The sequence below is a fragment of the Liolophura sinensis genome, chromosome 10 (genome assembly GCF_032854445.1).
Source record: "Liolophura sinensis isolate JHLJ2023 chromosome 10, CUHK_Ljap_v2, whole genome shotgun sequence".
Taxonomy (NCBI): Eukaryota; Metazoa; Mollusca; class Polyplacophora; order Chitonida; family Chitonidae; genus Liolophura; species Liolophura sinensis.
In genome coordinates this window covers 21,938,413-21,960,639 of record NC_088304.1, presented here as the reverse complement: position 1 = coordinate 21,960,639, position 22,227 = coordinate 21,938,413, and the positions used below count along the sequence as shown (strand labels likewise).

Sequence of the window (22,227 nt, the reverse complement as noted above, 5' to 3'; positions counted from 1 at the left end):
GATGCTTTTAACCATCTTTCCGGATCATCCCAAACGTGTTGACGTCCGGAAAATATTCAAGGCAGTCGTGTGACATCACCACTTTGCTCGGTAAAATGTTTCGCGTGAAAGCTGCAGTGTACAGGACCTATCGTTGTCTTGTTGGAGTGTCAGTCGAGGATAGAGCATGCGCAGCTTTATCAGTGTTTTTGAGGATATTAGTTCTGGAAGCCTTACTGGTTGTACCATAAAAGTGGTTGGTCTTATTTCATTTTAAAATACGTAGTGGGTGCCAGTGTTGGTCCATTCCTCTCTAGAGCTGATCTTATCTGCGACAATGAGGTCCCAGGATCGAATCCAGCTCTCCTTAGCACAGATGTGGCTTTAATGCAGGAAATTTGTCTAGTGTGCAGCTAAGGACAAAAACTTCCTGTACACATAAACCTGAAAGTTGTTTTACCAGTTAAATAATCCTGAGTATACCGAGTAAAGTTTTAAAAAAGATAAAAATAAAGATCTGATGTAAAGTTCCGTTGGATATGTCACAGTCGGCAGAGCGCATGTGCGAGGAATGGTTTAAGCTGGCTGACGTGCTCACAAACACGGAAGTTCTCTTTGGACAGACGCTTATCCAGGCTCTCTCTCCGGTAGCACGTGAGAAGATCTGCCAGTAACCTGTCCCCATTTCCTGTCACCATAATGCCTGCCGCCATCGTCTCAATGAAATATTCTTGAGCACGGTGTAAAACGCCAATCTGATAAATAAATAAATAGATCTCTTTGGTCAGTTCGTGTAACAAAATCGACGTCTTATATATCTTTTATTTGGCTAAGAGAAAACTGGCTGCAGAAGTTTAAAATTGCAAGCATCATAAATGGTAACACTCTATATCCCTGCATGCACCAGCATGGGACAAACATACTAACTCAGGTTGAACGTCTATACACGGATTCTATAGCTGATGTAGATTTAGTCATTTATTTGATAGGCCTTCGACGTATCACTTCAGAAATCAACAGAAATTTACTTTATTTAAGGCTTTAACAGATTGAATGTTGATATACATACACCGCAAATAAACAAACATGATCAAAGTCATAGTATAATGGCGAAAAAACACAACCTGCCTAGCGCCATCTCCACCGTGAACCGGGAGCTGTGCAAAGAGGTCAGATATCACCGCTCCGGTTACCCGGAAACATGAACTGTCGACATCACCCTTAAGATCTTCACAATAAATCGTAGGATAGTAAGTGAAATATTCTCACGTACGGGGTAAAACACAAATCAAACAAATGGCGAGAACCTCCACACATTTTATTCTGTCAATTTAGAACATTTGACAGCAAAGTCAATCACAGATCAATTGGCCAATAAAACTCTCGTTTTCAGAGCCCTAGGAGAAGTAACAGTTTTCGTAAAGAGTAGCTTGTGTTTTCGGAGCTTTGGGGAAAGCGAAGCTGCTTCGATGGTAACCGCTAGGCGAGTAACTATTGAGCGGACTTTGAGGATCCAGAAGGTTGGTGTGGGAGTGCAGAACCGATATGAGGTCGCGTGTCACCAGACCGGAAGCCATCACTTCGGAGTTAACGCAAGGAGACGAACTCGGCCGATCCCTGTCGTCGGCAATCATGGGTTTCACGTAAACAATCTGAGGCTGCATCTTCACACTTCCTCGTTTAGGTCTCAACCTTGTTACTCTTCCCCATTTTCTAGAAAAAACAACACAAATTAAATTATATATTACCAAAAACATATTGATATACGTTATAATCTTGACAAATACAGGAGTCCACAACTTTGATAAACACTTTCGATGGATCGGTATTACTTCAAACAATATAATCAAGGTTATTTACTTCTTTTTAATGAATCGTGGCACAGGAGCCTCTAGCTAATGCAGTTCCAGGCCGGACCATGCTGGCTGCCTCTCCGGCCGTACGAGGGGAGGTCTGCCAGCAATCTCTGCTTGGTCGTGGGTTTCCCTCAGGCTCCGCCCGGTTTCCTCCCGCCATAATGATGGCCGCCGTCGTATAAGTGAAATATTTTTAATGAGGTGCAAAACCCCGTCAAATAAATCAGATAAATACAATGCATCGTGTATACATGTATGATTAGTATTGGATGTTTTGGAGAAGACATTGTATCGGTTGGGGAAAACTAACTTTGCTCTCAAACATCACTGGACAAGCACCGGACAATCACCGGGCAAACACCTTATACGTAGCAGACAAGCCATCGGGCAAGTAGCGGACAAGCACCTGCTGGGCAAGCGCAGGGTAAGTTTTTAGACAAGCCCGGGCAAATAGCAGACATCCAGCCTCAAGCTCCAGACAAGCCCCGGAGAATCACCGGATACTTTCTGGACAAACACCAACGAAGCACTGGACAAACTCCGGACAAGCACCCACAAAGCAGCGGACAAGAACAGGGCAGAAGGTGGAAGGCGGTTAATATAGTCTGAGAAAATATAGCGTATATAAATGCCTTCTTTATAGTTAACATTGCATTTTCTTTTTTTGCATATATTTTTTTAACAGGGGGGAATGCTAGTTTTAAAGTTTATACATATCTATATGTATACAATATTTCTAATTGTATATGCTAAATTTGAAACGATAATAGGATTTACACGTAGGGTGTCTTACCTATACAACATAACACCGCCAAAGAGACACACGCCCAAAAGTGTCATTGTTACCATTACTGTGGTCAGAATGCTAGTCTCTGTTTCTATAACAAAAATTCCACAAAATGAAGTACTCATTTCCATGCACATCTAAAGCAAATATTAGAGATTAATTGCCGTATGAGGCTGTTTTTTTTTCTTTTTTTTTTTGGAAATCAAATTAAAAACGTCATAGACACAAAAAAAAGAAACTAACCATTAACTTGCTCCACCACTTCGGAGACAATATATAAGTCATTGCATATTATCTTTATTGTGTTAACTGATTATTAAAGTTTCACCGACATATAATTTAAAATATTCTAATGGCAAGTTCGAAAATGCTCGAAAACAAAAACTTTTACCGATTGGTAGACAGTTGTCATAGCTGCATACATCTGTCTCCAAATGACCTCCGCTGCACGAAGAAACACCCTAAAGGTTGGCAGTTCCGTTTCCGGTTGTACGATCCATTGACACACCGACATTCTATCCATTCACTCCACGTTTCTGGAGAAGTAGAGAAAACCATGAATATCGAATATATAGTTTTTTATTTTCGGCACCTCTTCGTGTATCTGATCAAAACCCCAGATTAACAAGTGGGTAATGGATTCGCGCCTAAATCTCACCTCATTGATCAAGGGTCAGTTACTATCTTTCTCGGTGGTTCCATTGTATTATAGTTTGCGTAAATGCCTTTTGCATTATACACCTGTACAATGTCTGTAAAGCTCAGTCACATTATACTGACAAACCGCCTCCCCTCACAACCTTAGTATACTGACACAACAGACGCCCCGTACAGTCATAGTATACAGGCACAACAGATGACGCCCGTACGCTCACAATATACTGACACAACAGATGACATCCGTTCGGTCACATTATACTGACACAACAGACGCCCCGTACAATCATAGTATACAGACACAACAAATGGCGCCCGTACAGTCACATTATACTAACAAAACAGAAGCCCCGTACAATCACGTTATACAGCCACAGCAGATGACGCCCGTACAGTCACATTATACTGACAAACAGATGACGCCCGAGCAGTCACAGTATACAGACAGAAAACACGTCTCCTTTCTGACACAACACCTTTCCCAGTCACATTATACTAACACCAGATATCAACCTCTACCAGTGACATTATATTGACACGACACACGATGGTTTGTCCTCTCATATTATGCAGACACCACACATGACACCTAGCTCAGTCACATTATTCAAACACCAGGCCTGACGCCTCATATTATGTAGAAACCAGCCATGACACATCGTCCAGTCACGTTATACTGACACCAGATATAAACCTCTACAAGTGACTTTTTATTGACACACGATGGTTCGTCCTCTCATATTATGCAGACACCACACCTCAGTAGTTAGGAATGTGACTTGGTGGTCGCTTTGAGGAGGGATTTTTTTTGAGGTTTTGAGGAGTTGTTTTTTTTTTGAGGTGATGTGGTGGTGACGTCACACCTACCAGCCCGAAGGGCTGGTAGGTGTGACGTCACCCCTCAGTTGTGGGTTTTTTCCACACCGCGGGGTGTATGTGTGTATAGACGAGTGTGATATAGTGTACAGTATAACCGTATAACAGTATAGGGAAAAAAGAGAGAAAAAAAAAGAGGCAAAACGTCGGCTTGTAAAGTCGAGTGGGACAGCTCGAAAAGAGCTCCCGGGCGCCAAAACGAGCCAATGGGTGAGCCGGATTTGCCCCAAAACTGCCCAATGGGGGGCTCGCAAAACGGACCAATCAGCGTGCGAGAAGAGGTTACGTAAGAAAAAACGAACCAATCAGCGCGTGGTGAATTTCCGCGTGGATAGGATAAAAGCCGGTGAAGACAGCGACCGGCAGCCTCAGACGCACCTGACGCTCTACCGGCCTGCCGACCTGCCTGCCTGCCTGCTGACGACCCGAACTACTGACCTACCGAGAGAAGAGAAGAGAAGAGAAGAGACTGCTACGCGACCTACCTACCTGCCTGTACCTACCTGCCTACCTGCCTACCTACCTACCTGCCTGGCGAGATGAAACGCTCCACCACCGTGAACCCCCTGCATGCTGCCATCAGGATGAAACGCTCAGCGTCCGTACCTCCCCGGCTATCCACCATAGCCGAACAACAACAACCTCCCGAGAAGAAGAGGAAGGTGTGCCTGCCCTTACCCAGCGAGGTTCTTGCCAAATTACAGCTGGCCTCCTGGCTGTGGGTGGGGTGTGTAGAGACGAGACGATTGAGATTTGCCAATCACCGACAGACCCGAACGCTCCACCCAAACGCGTCAGGCTTGACAGGGTGGGGTGGACTCGGCTCAAGACCCTGGCTGCTGATCTACCTGAGGCCGGTTTACCTGTGCGGGAGCCACTCTCCAACGGGTACTTTCTGTCCACGCTGAGGAACTCGGAGGGTGTCCTGTACGTTCATGTGAAGAAATGGCGAGCCTACCAGCCGAACGGTCGACTCTACCCGACGAGTGAGGGTATCACGCTCAAGTACTGGACTTACTGGCAAAAAACTAGTCCAGGCCATCCCCGACATCGACGCCTTGGTGTTGGTGGTGATCGAGGCTGGTGATAACGACGACATCCAAGAGCCCCAAGACCCCCAAGACCCCCAAGAGCCGGGGATGGAGATGGAGATGATGGAAACGGAGGAGGAGGGGAAGACTGAAGAGACTGGAGAAACTGGAGAGACTGGAGGGACTGGTGAGACGGGCGGTGAGGTGAATGCTGCTATGAGTGCTGCTTTGACCGCTGCTGTGACGGCTGCTGTGACGACTGCTGATGATGCGACTGCCGATGATGCGACTACTGCTGCTACTGCAACCCCCACCATCCCCGACATCCCAGTGGAAAAGGTGGAAAAGGCGGATCCGTTAAACCCTGAGCTTGAGACGGCGCTAACAGCCTTGCTGTGGCAAGCTTACGATGTAGCTCTCCAACCCCACCTCCTCAAGTTACAGCGCGATGTGTACGGTCGACAATCCACCAACACCGCGAGTGATCCATCTCCTCCCCGACCTCCCTTGCTGGAGAACCGAGAGCTGGCCCTGAGTATCGTGGACGAGGCCCGTATGCGTTACCTGAAAGAGGGACCTGTGTTGGTCAAGTTCATGCGCCAGGCCCGTAAGGCAGCCTCCCTCCCGTGGGCTGTGGAGAAGAGTGTGAAAGACCAACTGCGGCAGTTTTTAAATGAGACGCCGATCAACAAATCGAACCCGGCATTCACCCAGATGTACGTGGAGTATTTGATGACAGCCAACAACCTCTCCGCACCTGACGAGCAGCCTACAATCCGACCTAACAACCAAGCCAACCAGCCTACCCAGGCTACCCAGACCACCCAGGCTACGATGACCGAGTGAGTGTGTTTTTGTTTTAACTGCACCACCCTTACCCAGCTTTTTTTTTTTTTTTTTTGTTTTGTTTTTCCCTTCATACATTCTCGTTTTGTGTTTACCTATGTGTGTTTTTTACAGGGAGATGACTAGGGTGGTGCACGTTATAAACATTGACCAGTGTCAGGACTTTCATATTGGCGATACAATCGTCATCACGAGACATTTCTCACCGTGACACCAAAATAATGGACACTTACAGCATGTATTTATTCGTTCATTCGTTTGTTCACTGTTCGAGTTCGAAAAAATAAATAAAAAAAGTTTTCAGGTTGACGACCCTGGTCTTTTGTGTTGGTTATTGTCTTTACCTGTTGGTGAAGGGATAGTCTATCTACCTATCTATCTATCTATCTATCGTTTTGATTGATGTGGCTAGGGTTCGGTCGGTGACGGTATTAGAATGACGACGGTGTCTTCTTTATGTCTTTTCTAGCCTGGCGAAGCTCCGTACAACGCCGCAATGGAAAGACTGGGTAGCTGTCGTCACCGACCTGCGAAGCTACACAAGTGTACTTCATAGTATGTTTGCGGATGGTAGGGTGAACGGGGGACGACTGCAGGTGCTGCAAGCGTATACTGAAGACGTCTGTCAGCATGTCGAGGATTCCCGACCTATTCAAGCGTATTACGTAGAGATTGCTCGGCCCACGTTAACAGAAATCTATCAACGCTCCGTGTTACAGACCTGTACATTGCTGTAAAGAATAATAATAATACCGTTACCTTACTATGGAATCCATCCCCGGTTTTTTTTTGGTGTTTTCTTTTATATGGACTGGGTCAGTGTGTCAGTGTGTCAGGCTAGGGCCACTCTATACTATATATAGGCGGTCTGAGGTGGGTTCACTCATTACACACAACAGACACCAAGCAGCAAGGACGACGTGGCGGACTATGCCTCGCACGAAAAAAAAATCAATCACGCCGGGCCGTGGTTCAAACCAGATCGATACCGCTCTCCATGCTTTGTATTACAACCCGGACAGTCCAGCGGCTTACAGCGGGGTTCAACCCCTGCTCAAGGCAGCTCGACAACAGGGACTCAAAGTGAGTCAAACCCACGTGTCGGCTTGGTTGGCTCAGCAGGACACGTACACACTCCACCGACCTGCACGCCGCCATTACCCGCGTAACCGAGTGGTGGTTGGGGATTTGGACAGTCAGTGGCAGGCGGACCTGGTCGACATGACAGCGTTCGCCAAAGAGAATGACAACAACCGTTACCTACTGACCTGCATCGATGTGCTTTCCATGTATGCCTGGGTGATGCCACTCCGGGCCAAAACCGGGGCTCGTTTGATCGAGGCATTTCAACAGATTTTCAAGACGGGTCGCCGACCGTTGTACCTGCAAACGGACGAGGGAAAAGAGTTTCTGAACAGACCGTTTCAAGCCTTTTTAAAGGACAAAGGGGTGTTTTTCTTTCACACGTTTAACGAAACCAAAGCCTCCGTGGTAGAACGGTTCAACCGCACTTTGAAAGGTCGCATGTACAAATATTTCACCGCTCACAACACTCGGCGCTACCTGGACGCCTTACCGGCGCTGGTTCGCGGTTACAATCAAGCCTACCACCGAAGCATACGACGAGCCCCTATCGACGTCACTCCCCAGAACCAGAAGGAAGTCCGGCAAGTCTTGTACGGTCCACCCACACACAAACGCTCGGTCCACCGGTATCGGGCCGGGGATCTCGTGCGTATCAGTAAAGTGAAAGGGAAATTTGAAAAATCATACCTGCCGAATTGGAGCACGGAAATGTTCCGCATCGTCCGCTCCCATCCTCGACAGCCTGCTGTGTACACACTGGAGGATTTGAACGGGGACCAATTGCTAGGGACGTTTTACGAAACCGAACTCCAACCGGTGACAGCCGCGGTGGATAAGTTTTATCAGGTGGAGAAGATCTTAAAAAGGGAGCGGCGGCGAGGGAAACTGTACTATTGGGTGAAGTGGGTCGGTTATCCACCCAGCTTTAATTCTTGGGTGCCGGCCACGGATGTGAAACGTATTTAAACCCGAGGCTAACGGGGTCGCTACCACTTCCGACTGACCTGCCTTAAGGGATGGATCGGTGTATACAAGGCTTGCGCGAGAATAAAGGGACCGTAGCAGCCGTACTGGGCGTTCTCTTGTACATCGGTGCTTTAGTGGGTGGATTGGCTGCGGAACTCAGCCTACAACTACTCCAAGACCAGTCAACCCTCCAATATCTACGAGGACAATTAAACAAGACGCGTTTCCGCTGGATTGGGACACCTGTACCACCGCCTCAACCACCGTCAATCGCCCGTCGGTTTGACAATACCGAGAACGCCGTCACTGCCACTAGCGCCATTACCCCGAGCTGGGATCGAACTCCCACGTCACAACCCTCCACACCCACCACAACCACACTACACCGACGACACCCACTCTCCTCAAACTCCTCAAACCCCTCAAACTCCTCAAACTCTTCAAACTCCTCACCCCCTTCACCCACCCCTACTCACCCCACCACACCAATACCAGGCATCGTTTCCACACCTGTCTATCTACCACCTAACACAACACAGGTAACACAGGTAACACAGGTAACACAGGCAACACAGGCAACACAGGCAGCACAGGTAACACAGCCAACACAGGCAACACAGGCAACGCAGGCGACACAGGTACCATCACCTGCCGTCAGTCCCCCCACTATCCACCACCCCCACCCGTACGACGATCCAAACCGCCGACGGAGCTAGTTCTACCCATGGACACGCGATGGGAGCATCCCTTTACCTGCATTGTCAGCGGCCCGACGGGATCTGGGAAGTCTGTGTTTGTGAAACGGTTAGTGGAACACGCTCCAGCTCTCATTCATCCACCCCCACAACGCATCGTCTGGTGTTACGGGGAGTGGCAGCCATTGTACACCACGTTACCTCACGTTGAGTTTGAAGAAGGTGTGCCCAGCCCGTCCACTTTCGACCCGGGGGAGCGGACGTTAGTCGTCGTGGATGATTTGATGGCTGAAGCCGACGATCGCGTGACAAAACTCTTCACCAAAGGCAGTCACCACCGCAATATCAGCGTGGTGTACATCGTGCAGAATTTGTTTAACAAAACCAAAGACCATCGGACCATCAGTCTGAACGCACACTACTTTGTGCTGTTCAAAAACCCGCGAGATGTATCCCAAATTACCACGATCGCTAAACAAATGGCTCCAGGGCGGACACAGTACGTGCGCGAGGCCTTTGAAGATGCCACGGCTGAACCTCACGGGTATTTGCTGGTGGATTTCAAGCAAACCACACCCGATCACCTGCGACTTCGCACCCACATTTTCCCCGGGGAGATTCAACACGCCTATCTCCCCAAGTCATAACACCAACTTTGAACCTACAATCTATCACATCAGTTTGTTTTTGGCTGGCTGGCTGGCTGGGTGGTGGGTAGGCTGGTGGGTGGGTTGGCTGGCTGACGTGTCAGCTGACGGACTGGTAAAACAGTGTATTATTGCGGTGAGCGGTGACTAGGTCAGTGTGTCAGTGTGTCAGCATAAAACTTTGAACACACAGTCTATCACCTCAGTTGCTCTCACGACGACGACCCGTGATGAGGTCACACCGTCTCCAACGTTACGGTCCCTTATTAACCCTACTCGCGCGAGCCACCCCCTCTATTCGTCAGGCTGTGCTGCGGGGTAACGATCCAGGATTACTCCGGTGCTTGTGTGAATGTGCTAAGAATGTGTTAAATGGAAACGTCCCACTCTCGCCGGCTCAGAAGGTGAAGTTACAGCGACACAAGACGGGTCTTCGCACTTTGGTGAAGAAAAGTGTTCCCCTGCATAAGAAAGGACGGATTGTTCAACGTGGTGGATTCCTGCCACTGCTTCTCGCTCCCCTCCTCGCCAAAGCCATTGTACCAGCCGTTCTCGGGGGTGTTGTCGGCGGTGTCGTTAAGGGTGTCACTAGTAAGGCTATAGCTGGTGGCAGGTAATGCAGCACGCCAAGAAAATGGCCTTGGTCGAGCCACGGCTCTTAGAGACGCTCACACGACCTTCACCTTCAGCCCATCCACCTCCAGCCTACCCCAGCTCCCCATACCCCGTCCCCAGTACGGTGAAAGCCCTCAACACGCTCGATCAAGAGCTGGCCTCGATCCTCCACGACAGGACTCTCTCGGACGAGGAGAAAATACAGCGATATCACCATACCCTTCAACGGTACCGAACGTTTCAAGATCAATACCAAATCGGGCAGCGACCGAGTTCGATCCCACCTCAGGCCAAATCCACAGCCAGTCGTTTTTTGAGCGAGGTGGACAAGGCGATGCTAGACACCCCGACCCAAACCCTCCAGCCTACCACCCCTACCATCCCTACCACCCCTACCACCCCTATCCCCTCACACGAGCGCTCAGCACCCCGGGATCACTACCGGGCTTGGGTGCGGGAAAAAATGAGCACACCCGCCGAGCTGGGGAATCCCCCGACCGAGTTGGGGAATCCCCCGATCGCCAGAACCCCGACCAGCCAACATAAAAAAAAAACCAGGCCCTCCACTACCACCTCTAGTTCCACACACACACCACACACCACACACACCACACCAAAGCGACCCAAGAAGACGCGACGAGGCCAGCGACCTGAACTCCGGCCCGCTTCATCTATCATACGCCCGCTCAGGTGGAGTCCCTATTAATTAAATACAGGCACCAGAGGACAAAACGATCAGTCCACCTGCGGGAGATCATCTCACCCACACCATGTTTTACGTGACGCTACCCAGTAACAGCTCGCTGGACTACTTCCCCAACAATACCTTGACGCGTTTCACCACCCAATTACCCCGCCCCATCCATTTGACAGGTGACTGGGAATGTGGGCTGGTCGAAATACAGTATCCCCGGACCTGGTTTAACGTGCGGTCAGGTGAAGTGTGGTATACCATAGACTCCCCAAAAGACTCGCACCACGGTACGCATAAGCTCATATTACCAGCCGGCTACTACCCGACACCCAAAGACCTGGCCTGGGGGTTGACCAAATTGTTAAGCGAGACAGAGATCCGCGATCTCCAGGAGCACGCCGGGGACTTAACGTTTGAGTTCGACGATATGCAGCGGAAATACAGCGTGCGGTTTGCGAAACCACTGGGGCTTGGTTTCAGCCCACGGCTAATGCAACTCATGAATTTACCGTGCGGATGGGTCATGGGACCGGCGGACCTCATGTATGTCGGTGCCGAGGATTTAACGATCAGCACACCCACGCTGTACGTGTACACAGACATTATCGAACCGCGTGTGGTGGGGGACACGTTGGCTCCGCTGTTGCGGACGGTTACCACGGAAGGGCAGTATGGGGAGCACGTCTCCAAGACTTTCCAACACGTGGAATACATCCCCGTGCAGTCCAAACATTTCTCGACGGTGGACATTGATATTAGGGACGACACGGGTCGATCCGTCGCATTTGAACGCGGTAAAGTGGTGGTGACACTTCACTTTCGACAGCGGCGTGCTTTACCCTTGCAATAATGGCATCACAGCAGGCTTACATCGACTATTACACCAAACAAGCCGGCGGAGGTGGGTTACCTGTGTTTCGGGGTGTGGCTGTCCAGCGCGGTCACGGTTTGCTGGGCGGTCTCAGCAAACTCCTCCCACAACCCTTGTTAACCTCGCCGGCTGTGAAAGCACTGGGCAAAACGGCGTTACGAACCGGACTGCAAGTCGTGGGGGACGTGCTGAGTGGGGGCGTGTCACCACAACAGGCTTTGAAACGACGCGGTTTGGCGACTGGAAAACAGCTGCTGGTCAAAGCTAGTCGCTACGCCCGACAGCGGTTACTGGGTGAGCCTATAAAACGGAAGACACCACGCGTCACGCCCACTCGTCACCGACACGTGGGACTTAAAAGACGTGCCGTCAAGCCCAGAAGAAGACACATCAAAGCTCGAGCCACATCGAATGCCCTGAATCCACCGGATATTTTCAGCTAAACACACACGCGCGCGCGCACATACACAAGCCATGGCTCTTCCCCACCCCGAATGCTGCCCGTCCGTCAGCAGTGAGTTTGATTTGTGGACCTTACCTCCGACCGACACCAGCGTTCGAGAAGGCCGCTGGGATGCTTACAGCCCCATCGCCAGCCTGAGTGATGTGGGACCTGTAGAATTTGTCATCACCAACGCTGACGCAGACACTTACTTGGACTTGGCCAACACCATGCTGTACGTGAAGGCAAAAATCCTCAACGGGGACGGGACGGCTGTGGCGGCTGACAAGAAGGTGGCTCCGACTAACCTGTGGATACAATCCATGTGGCGACAGGTCGACGTCTCCCTGAACGATAAACTCATCACGCCGTCCACCAACATGTACCCATACCGGGCTTACTTGGAGACATTGTTGTCTTACGGTAAAGAGGCTAAAAAGAGCCAGCTGTCTGCTGCCTTGTGGTATGCGGACACCCCAGGAAAGTTTGACACGATGAGTGACACCAACGCCGGGTTTGTCGATCGGCTGAACTGCACGGCTGAAAGTCGGTCGGTTGACATGCTGGGTCGCCTGCATTGTGACATGTTCCTGCAACACCGACACCTGCTCAACAACGTCACGGTCCGCATCCGTCTCACCCCGGCTAAGGATTCGTTTGCTTTGATGTCCGATGAAGCCGCTCCCGGCTACAAGACTCGCTTGGAGGAGGTCTTGATCTTTGTGCGCAAAGTGAAAATCACCAGCGGTGTGCAACTGGGGCATTTGAAAGCCTTGGCCAAAGCTCCTGCCAAGTACCCAATCCGCCGCGTGCTGACCAAGTATTTCTCTGTCCCCAGAGGTCACACCCTCATCAATGAACAAAACCTATTTCTGGGCAGCTTACCGACACGTTTAGTGGTGGGGTGTGTGAGCAACAAGGCTTTTGACGGGGACTACACTAAAAACCCGTTTCGTTTCCGACACTACTACACAAACTTCGTCGCCTTGTACGTCGGCGGTCGTCAGATTCCAACCAAGCCCCTGACACCCGACTTTGAGAACGAGAATTTCATCCGCACGTACATGAACCTCTTTACCCACACGGGGAAAGCGTTCCACGACGAGGGAAACAATATCAAGCGCACCACATTCGCCGAAGGCCACACGCTGTTTTGTTTCGACTTGACCCCTAGCCTCCACGATGACCACCAACTGAACCTGGTACAAAAAGGGGATTTGCGCCTGGAGATGCGGTTTGCCAAACCACTGCCTGAAACCATTAACGTGGTGTGCTACGCTGAATTCAGCAATATCATAGAAATAGACCAAAGCCGAAACGTGCTCTGCGACTTCGCCAGTTGAACAGCCAAACAAACAACAACATGGACACGGTACAATTGCGACGTGTGCTACAAACAGACGTGTTTACCCGGGCTGTGGTGGGGGCAGGAGGTGGGGTCTACCCTCGGGATCATCTCCCCTCACTCCCCTCAAGCCCCTCACACCCCTCACGCCCCTCACACCCCTCACGCCCCACCCCTAGGATCCCCTGGACCCCCTGGGCCTGCATCATTAACACAGACACGTGCCTTCGCCCAGGACGACATTGGGTCGCCGTCTTCATAGACCAGTGGTCCAATCCACCCCATCTCCGGGGCGAATACTTTGATTCCTACGGACTCCCACCCCTCTACCCCGATATCACCGCTTGGCTTAACCGGGGAACACATCACTGGACGTGGAACGATCGGCGGCTGCAGAGTCTGGACACGACCGTGTGCGGTCAATATTGTGTGTATTACTTAACCCAGCGAGCTCGAGGCCGCCCCATGGATGCTATTGTACACACGTTGGACACAGCGTGCACGACCTACGATAATGACTTGCGGGTGTTCGATTGGGTGGATCGTCAGTTTGGGATTCATCCCTCGTTTTTTCTCCACACCCATGGACTGTAAAACATACATCAAATAACATTCTTTCTTTCCAGTTCGACGTGTTATGCATTCCACGTTCTTGTTTTCCCTGTTCGACCTGTTACCCCATACAGTATGGAATAAAATTAAAAAAAAGAGACTATGAGACTCACATACCGTGGTGGTTTGACTTTTTTCTTTATTATGATGAGGACTACCACAACAGCATGCAGGCCAGCTATAGCACACTGACACACTGACCCAGTCACCGCCTGCTACATCGTCATACATTGTTGCGTCATACATTGTTACCAGGCCGTCTGCGGTGTACCGGCAAGGTACTGCTCGGCAACAATGTATGACGATGTAGCAGGCACGGCAAGTCGGGTCAGTGTGTCAGGCTATTACGGCTGCCGGTCCGCCGCCCCCCGCTGGGCGTTTTTAACTTTTTCACGTACGTACCACTGCGAATGATAAAACACATGAAAAAAAATTGTACAATTAAAAAAAAAATGGGAAGACTGTGTCTGGTGTGGGGTTTCTTTTTTTTTTCTTTTTTTTAGTGCTTAGATTGAGAAAGTACTCTTTCGGGACGAGTTGGTTGGCCCTGAAAAGGGCCGTGGGAAGTATCACAAGAGCACAAGACCACAGGAGCCGGGTGTGTAGAGTATCCATAGCACCGTTCTACAGATCTAAATAGGTGGTGCTCACCCCGTCGGGGAGCACTTTTCGCTTTCCGTAAAAGTATGTGAATGCGTCTTTGTGTTGGGTATACGAGTACATCGTATTGCCCCGCATCCGCATCCCCCGATTCACACCACTCGCGCTTTGGTGATTGCGCAACACAGAGAGGTACACGGCCTTGTCCACACCTCGTGCGCTCACACCTTTGCAGGAGAGTTTGTCGTTGGTGTTGGATGCCCCGCCGTAACAATAATAAGTCTTGGAACACAAACTGACGATGGCATCACCGGTCCACTCGACTTTGAAAAGCCCCGGTGTGCGCTTATCGTGGTCGTAATGGTCGCGACGAGGTAACCACGCATCCCGCTCGGTCTCGTACACGGCTCGCAGCTCGGGTTTGACGAGGGATTCCCAGTCTGGGTCGGACCAAGCCATGTAAGCAGAGTCTGTGTCCATCTCACAGTACTGCCAATCCGCCTTGTCGAAAAAACGAGCCATGAAATCGTAATAAAATTCCAACATGCGAAGTTTGGCATACTGGTAGACCATGCACCCTATTTGCAAGGGGAGATTGTAGCGAATGGTCTTCTTGCTACTCGTCACTTCAAAGGTGGTCTCGTCGATGGGGTCGACGGTTCGACACCGAACACTCGCCAGTAATTTTCGTGTTTTTGCCAGATCGCAGATTTTGACATCCACGTGTCGGTCTTGATTGGTGACGGTTTTTCCATAACCTGAATTCCCCAACAGCTTCATCGTCTCCCCGATCAGGGCTTTGGTGGGGTCGACATCTCCCTCCCGTCGGGCTTGGGTGACGGCGTCTGCGAAGGATTCGAACGCTCGCTCCGGTGTGTATTCCATCGCTTGGTAGACGTGCGTGACGACCAATCCCCGACCGAGATACCATTGGAGCAGAGGTGTGGCTAGCAGAATTTGCTTCCCAAACATGCTCCCGATCAGCATACGCCTGGGTGTGGGCATAATGTCATTCACAGCCGCGAACTCTGCCATGGTGGGGCCTATATCAGCCCGACTCACCTCGGTGTTTTTAAAGATGGGTGGGCATTCGGCAAAGTCCGCTTTGAGGTGGCCCGGCACGTGGATGTCACATTCCACAAATCCAAACAACTGACCTTGAATGACAGCCTCCATGAGCTGAGCTTGTGTCTTGGGTTGTCGCTGTGACGGGGGTAAACCGTACTGTTGTAGGAAGTCCCGTAAGGCTGGGTTTGTCGTGCGTTGGCGGTGGAACTCGCACTCCCATATCGTTACCAATGGATAGCCCTGGGAGCGAATGTATGCGTCGTTCGCATCCACCTCCCGCCGTAAGTCCTGGGGGGTTAATCCGCGCCGCTCGTTGTAGCACACCTTTCCCGGGCGAGGGTGATTCAGGTGACAGCCGTGATAGTGGAAATAACACCCGTGGAATTGAAACACAGTAGGCTGTCCGTCGATATAGGCAAACCCGTCTACGGGGAGTTGTCGGTTGCCGATCCGCTTCTCGGTGTGATTGAGTCGGTGACGGATCGATACCCCCAGCTGCTGTGACTTCCAGTCCAGCCATTTTTCAGCCAGACGGGTGGCGGTGCCGGAGGGAACGAACTTCTCTCCCCCGTCCCGACGGCGCCAACGGACGCAGTGACCTGCCGGCATAGGTGAGGCCAGGCAGTACAGGTACAGCGCGTTGGCATCGAATCCCACGATGCGCTGACACAGCTTTCCGCCCCGTATACGGGTCACACCTCGTTCGTGGTAGCGGTGGAAAATGATACTCGGCCCACCCACGATGTTTTTCTTGAGGCACTCGTGCATGTCTTTGTCTTTCTCACCGACGAGGGTGAACACAGAGCGTAAATCATGGAATAAGTAGCGGAGGGTAAGCCCTGGTATGCTGATGCAGTCTTTGAAGACATCCACATGCATGGTTCGGTAGAACACCGACATCTTCTCCGCAGCCTCCATGAAGGGAATGACGTCTAGGTTATTATACCACCGCAGCAAGTCTTTGACGGTCCGCATGCCGTGCTCTCGCCACACCGTCTGTAAGATCTTGTACTCCGCGTCCGTGCACGGCTGGTGGGTGAGATCATTGTCGAAAGCATGCTGCGGTGGCAGTGTGGTTTCCTCCAGCCGGGCCAGGGAGTCTATGTAGCTGTAACAAAATTTCCCTTTGGTCACGTGACAGTCGTAAGCTTTCACCCACTTGTCGTAACTGTAATTCGGGGCCAGGTAATTCCGAATGTCCAGAAATTTCAGCTGCGGTGTGGCGAGGGCCATGTGATTATTGTTCCGCTTAATCACATACTCCAAATCACCGCTCTGGACCAGGTGGGGGTAAAGTTGTTGTTTGATTAAGTTCAGGTCGTAGTTACCCGAGTTAAAGCCGAGGACGGGGAGTTGGTCCATATAGGTCGCGAATCTGTCCCGCACTCGGCGCGTGTAAGACGGTTTCTTCTCGTCGGGATCGATCCGCTCGTCTAAGGCGTCCAGGATGTAAGCATAACGCTCGTGGAGATAGGCGCTACTGATCTCGCTGATGGTGTTGAGGTAAGCCATCATGTCCCCGACGAGTGCCTGGGGATCGCCGGTGGAGATGAAACACACGGGCTGGTCGTAATCCGGTACATTAGAGTTGACGCTGACACTCATGGGGATGTGCTGAGCCGTCCATTCCGTCGAGGCAGTCGCCGCATCGTCCACCGGGTTCACCGGAGCCAAGTACGCCTCAAAGTCATAACACGCTCGGTATGGGAAGATGCCGTCGTCACCGTCCTGGAGTTCGATCCCCATGTCCGCCAACGTTTCGAAAATGGTGGGCTGATTGCGGAAGACACCCCCCGGGTACTTTCGTTGAATGGCGTCGGTGCACGTTTGACCGTGCCGTCGTAACTCCCACAGTTTCGGGAAACTCTTCTGGCACACCTGGCAGGTGAAAGATCGAGCATAACGTCCCATGTCTTTGATATAGCTGAAATGCCGCTGGTACAGGTTTAACCGCAGGGTAGGTGTAGAATAGCGCTCGGCACTGCGGTGAATGAGTTGTGCTGAGTACGACCTGTCCATGGGGATGAGGTGGTAGACTTGAATGTTCACTTGAAACAGGCTTTCCACCGTGTCCAGCGCACTGAGGGGTACTCCGCGGAAATACCTCGGCTCCATCTCCATTTCCTCCAGATACCTGCGGTAATACACCCCAGCCCGGGTGTCGCAGTTTTTGGGGTCGGCCTGGTCTAGATGGACGGCCAGACACCGAAACAAACACAAATAGTCCCTGTAAGGACCACGAGCTCCACCCACCAACGTGTGTAGCCCCTTGTTTCCTTTCAGGTAAGAGGGTAACGTTACCCCACCTTTACCAATAGGCTGATGCGGGAGTTTGTGGACGAAAAACAACACGTTGGTGATGAGGTCGACGGTCCATTTCGTATTGGGGCGTTGTTTTTGGGCCCAGGTAAGCGGGTCTTGGGCGAGGAGATGCTGGGTGTGGAATCCTCGCAGGTCAGCCCGACTCGCCACGCGGTACGGTGCGTCGAGTACTCGGGTGTTGTTGGTGCTCGGGTAATAATACCGCACCTGACCCGTCTCTTTGTGGCGGAGGATATATCCAAAACTGTAATTGATAGTGAAAGCAGTCGGCTGGTCTTCGTAAATCTCGTCTACATAGGCTGGGATAGCACCGAGATCACTCAGTCGGTAATTATAGCAGTCTTGAATCGGTTTGTGGCGATGGAAATACGTCCTGATCGATCGCCAATGCCGCTGGTACAACTCCCGTACGTCACTGTCACCGCTCGGCAAGACAGCCTCGTGAGGCTGTACTGGGTCGGGCTCGAACTGACTCGTTGGACTTTTTTTCTTTTCTTCTCCCAGCGAGGCATCCCCCGCTAAACTCACTTGAGCTTGACTCGTGCTGGGTTTGTTGTCGTCGGTGGTGGTGGTGGTGGTGGTGGTGGTGGTGGTAGATGAAACAGATCTCTGTAACATAGAAGGGTGTAGACGTTATAACCCAAGTAAACCTTAGACATACTTTATATACATACTATTGTACATATGTGCATATGTACATATGTTCCGCTAAAAATTTTTAGAATACATATAATACATAGGAGCCATTCCGATAGATATTAACCCTGGCATGACACACTGACACACTGACCCATACTATTGGCGGTCGTCTCAAGGATGGTAAATGAGTGCCCGATTTAAATAACAACAAATCATAATTAATTTTCATGGGATATTGTAAATTAAGTGAAATAAAGTCATACAATGTGTTTAAATGAATTGTGACATAAGTTTGCTTTACACAAATATGAACTAAATAAAATAAATCTATATATATACAGATATATATACTGATACAATTGTTAACTCTGCAAAACCCCTATACAGTTTTGGAACAAAAAAATAAAGAGAGTTACTATATATTACTCTTTCCAGACACGTATTGTCGTTTGACATTTAGAGTTATGCCCCTTATTTCCAGTATTCCAACAAAAGTAGTCGCCCCTGCTAAGCGTATTCCATCAGGAGTTATCCCCCTTGTTTACATACATTTGACATCGCACACATTCGTGGATTTCTGCTATGAAATACATAAGGAAATATCCTCTAAGCTACTCAGGCTTTCTATCTAGCTTTACTAGAGTTACAAACTATTAAAAGACACAACTATCCTTAAATATATTGAACTAAAACTACTGTTATTTTCAATAAGAAATCTAGAGAATACGAAACGTAATATTACGTAATATTAATTAATTGGAAACAACAACAACGTCTGAAGGTGACCGATAGACAACTACTTTATTCGGTAATCTACTAATTAAAATGAAACGTCAATCCGCTAAAAAAATTTATTTTAATACATAATACATAGGAACCATTCCGATAGATAGCAGCCCTAGCATGACACACTGACACACTGACACACTGACCCAGTCCCTTTTTTTTTTTTTTTTTAATACATAAAACATAGGAACCATCCAGATAGGTATTCCCGTTCACCATTGTTCAGGAAACATATCGTTGTCAGCTGTGCTTTGTTTTGACACGTGGTTTTTGTTTGGACACCTGGTTTTTTGTTTTGATCGGCTGCATAGTAATTTTCACCAATGAAATGCAGCATGTCTTATTGTATACGATCCAGTAAAGAAGTTTTTTTTATACTTTTTTTTCATATACTGTTACAAACATGTAACATGAGATAGCTTTTACTGTCTTAAATTAACTTTCAAGAAGCAAATTACTCCCCCTAATTCATCCCCAGCCTGAAACAAACAAATCATGTACATTTATTGTGCGCATGATTTTTTTTTTTTTGGGAAACGGACCCTTTTTATCACCAAGTCTGAGATGACCAACGCTGAACGCGGAAAGCAACTACTCATACATGCACATGATTCAATATTGGACTTCAAAGACTATCCCCAAATTCAACATACTCGTCGTTATTTAAAACGAAATAGTATGCAAAGAAATGAAAAGGAAAAAAAAAATCAATGCCCACCAACAAAAATGAAAAAATGTCAACTGGCCGATATGAGGCTCGAACCCGTGACATCCGCGTTATTAGCCCGACGCTCTGCCGACTGAGCTAACCGGCCATTCATGCAATAGAGTGGCTTTTCAACCTCCATAATCAAGCGGCGTCTGCTGTATCGCGTCTTTCTCTCTTTTTTTTTCGACACACCGACAGCTAAACAATTGATCAGCATTGACCTAGTTTTCGCTGAGGATTAAAATCGCGCATGCTATGTCACTCCGCCATAATTCCTTCAAGAACAGGAACTACATCCCCACATACGTATATCAGGCAGCGGAAGATCAGGTCTCCGTGTTTTGTTTTTTTTTTTTCAAAGATAATTTTTAAATAAATTAAAATAAAAAATAAAAAAAGAACTTACCGAGCCGTGTTTCCCACGTTGATGGGTCCGCCAATCCCACAACCGGTAGAAAGACTTCCCACAGTCTTCACAATCCCACACACGTTCTCGTTTGTTGTCATGTCGGTGTTGATGGCGGATCAAATTTTCTCGGCGAAAAAATGCCCGGTCACAGGTCGAGCAGGTGAATCTTTTGTTTGTCTGGGGCTGGTGATGCGTCCGCTGGTGCCGGAGCCAGTTATCCCGCCGGGTAAAATGCTGGGCACACACCTGGCAAAAATACTTCTCCGTCTTCTTCTTCTTCTTCTTCTCCTTATCGCCGTGCTGTGTTTTTTGATGACGTTGCCAGTTATCACGTCGGGTGAATCCTCGATCGCACACCTCGCAGGTAAATAGCTTCTCCGTCTTCTTCTCCTCCAACGTCTTCTTCTCCATATTAACCTCGAAATCCTCTTGATCCATCGTTGCTTGTTTACTCGGTCGCTCGCTCGCTCGGTCGGTCGGTGTCTTCGGGTGAAGTGCTCTGCTACTGCTGCACCTGTCTTTTTGTACCTGAGACGCGCGGAAATTCACCACGCGCTGATTGGTTCGTTTTTTCTTACGTAACCTCTTCTCGCACGCTGATTGGTCCGTTTTGCGAGCCCCCCATTGGGCAGTTTTGGGGCAAATCCGGCTCACCCATTGGCTCGTTTTGGCGCCCGGGAGCTCTTTTCGAGCTGTCCCACTCGACTTTACAAGCCGACGTTTTGCCTCTTTTTTTTTCTCTCTTTTTTCCCTATACTGTTATACGGTTATACTGTACACTATATCACACTCGTCTATACACACATACACCCCGCGGTGTGGAAAAAACCCACAACTGAGGGGTGACGTCACACCTACCAGCCCTTCGGGCTGGTAGGTGTGACGTCACCACCACATCACCTCAAAAAAAAACAACTCCTCAAAACCTCAAAAAAAATCCCTCCTCAAAGCGACCACCAAGTCACATTCCTAACTACTCACCTCGCTCAGTCACATTATTCAAACACCAAGCAACAAACTCCGTGTAGTCACCAGACATGACACCCTCATCTGCATTATATTGACACTGGGATGTGACACCTCGCCTAGTCATATGACACTTCGCAGAGTTACGTTATTCAGACACCAGACATGAGCTCCGTCTAGCCACATTAAACCAGACATAACGTACCCAGTCACATGAAACAGATATGAGACATGACACCTCCCCCATTCAAATTATGGAGACACCAACCATGACACTTAGCCCTGTCAAAGTATACAGACACCAGACGTGACATCCCGCAAAGACATATTGTACTAACACCGGACATACCAAAGGCCTAATATGAGTGGCGATTGATGAATTTACAAGATTGGGAATTCCTCTGCACGTACATGTAGCATTTAATGGGTTACCCCGTCGGGATTTGAACCCATGTCGTCTTACTCGCTGGTGCATTGTTTGTGAATGTGAATGGGGCACTTTTGGGGGCAAGAAGAAAACTAGCACAAAAAAGATCATTCATAAAAGAATACCTTGACCTTGACAAACTGTTGGTTTCACCGAACTCATCCCTTTCGCGAGACGGCGCGTAATCCACAGCGACACGACCAACGCCGTGGTCACTCAGATCATTGTAACGCCGGAGTCATCTTTATACTTTATGCCTGCTAGTCCATACAGTAAACATATATCATTACAGTCCA

General features: G+C 49.4%; 1 long non-coding RNA gene and 1 other non-coding gene across 2 annotated transcripts; both read right to left on the bottom strand.

The window, feature by feature from the left end:
* Positions 1-794: 794 nt before the first annotated feature.
* Positions 795-22,227, bottom strand: LOC135476806 (uncharacterized). Its single transcript, XR_010445138.1, has 4 exons — positions 22,057-22,227; positions 3,014-3,158; positions 2,629-2,713; positions 795-1,692 (listed from the first exon to the last, which is right to left on the bottom strand). It is a non-coding gene; the product is annotated as an uncharacterized LOC135476806 (long non-coding RNA).
* On the bottom strand, positions 20,163-20,235 carry Trnai-aau (transfer RNA isoleucine (anticodon AAU)). The gene has a single exon. It is a non-coding gene; the product is annotated as a tRNA-Ile (tRNA).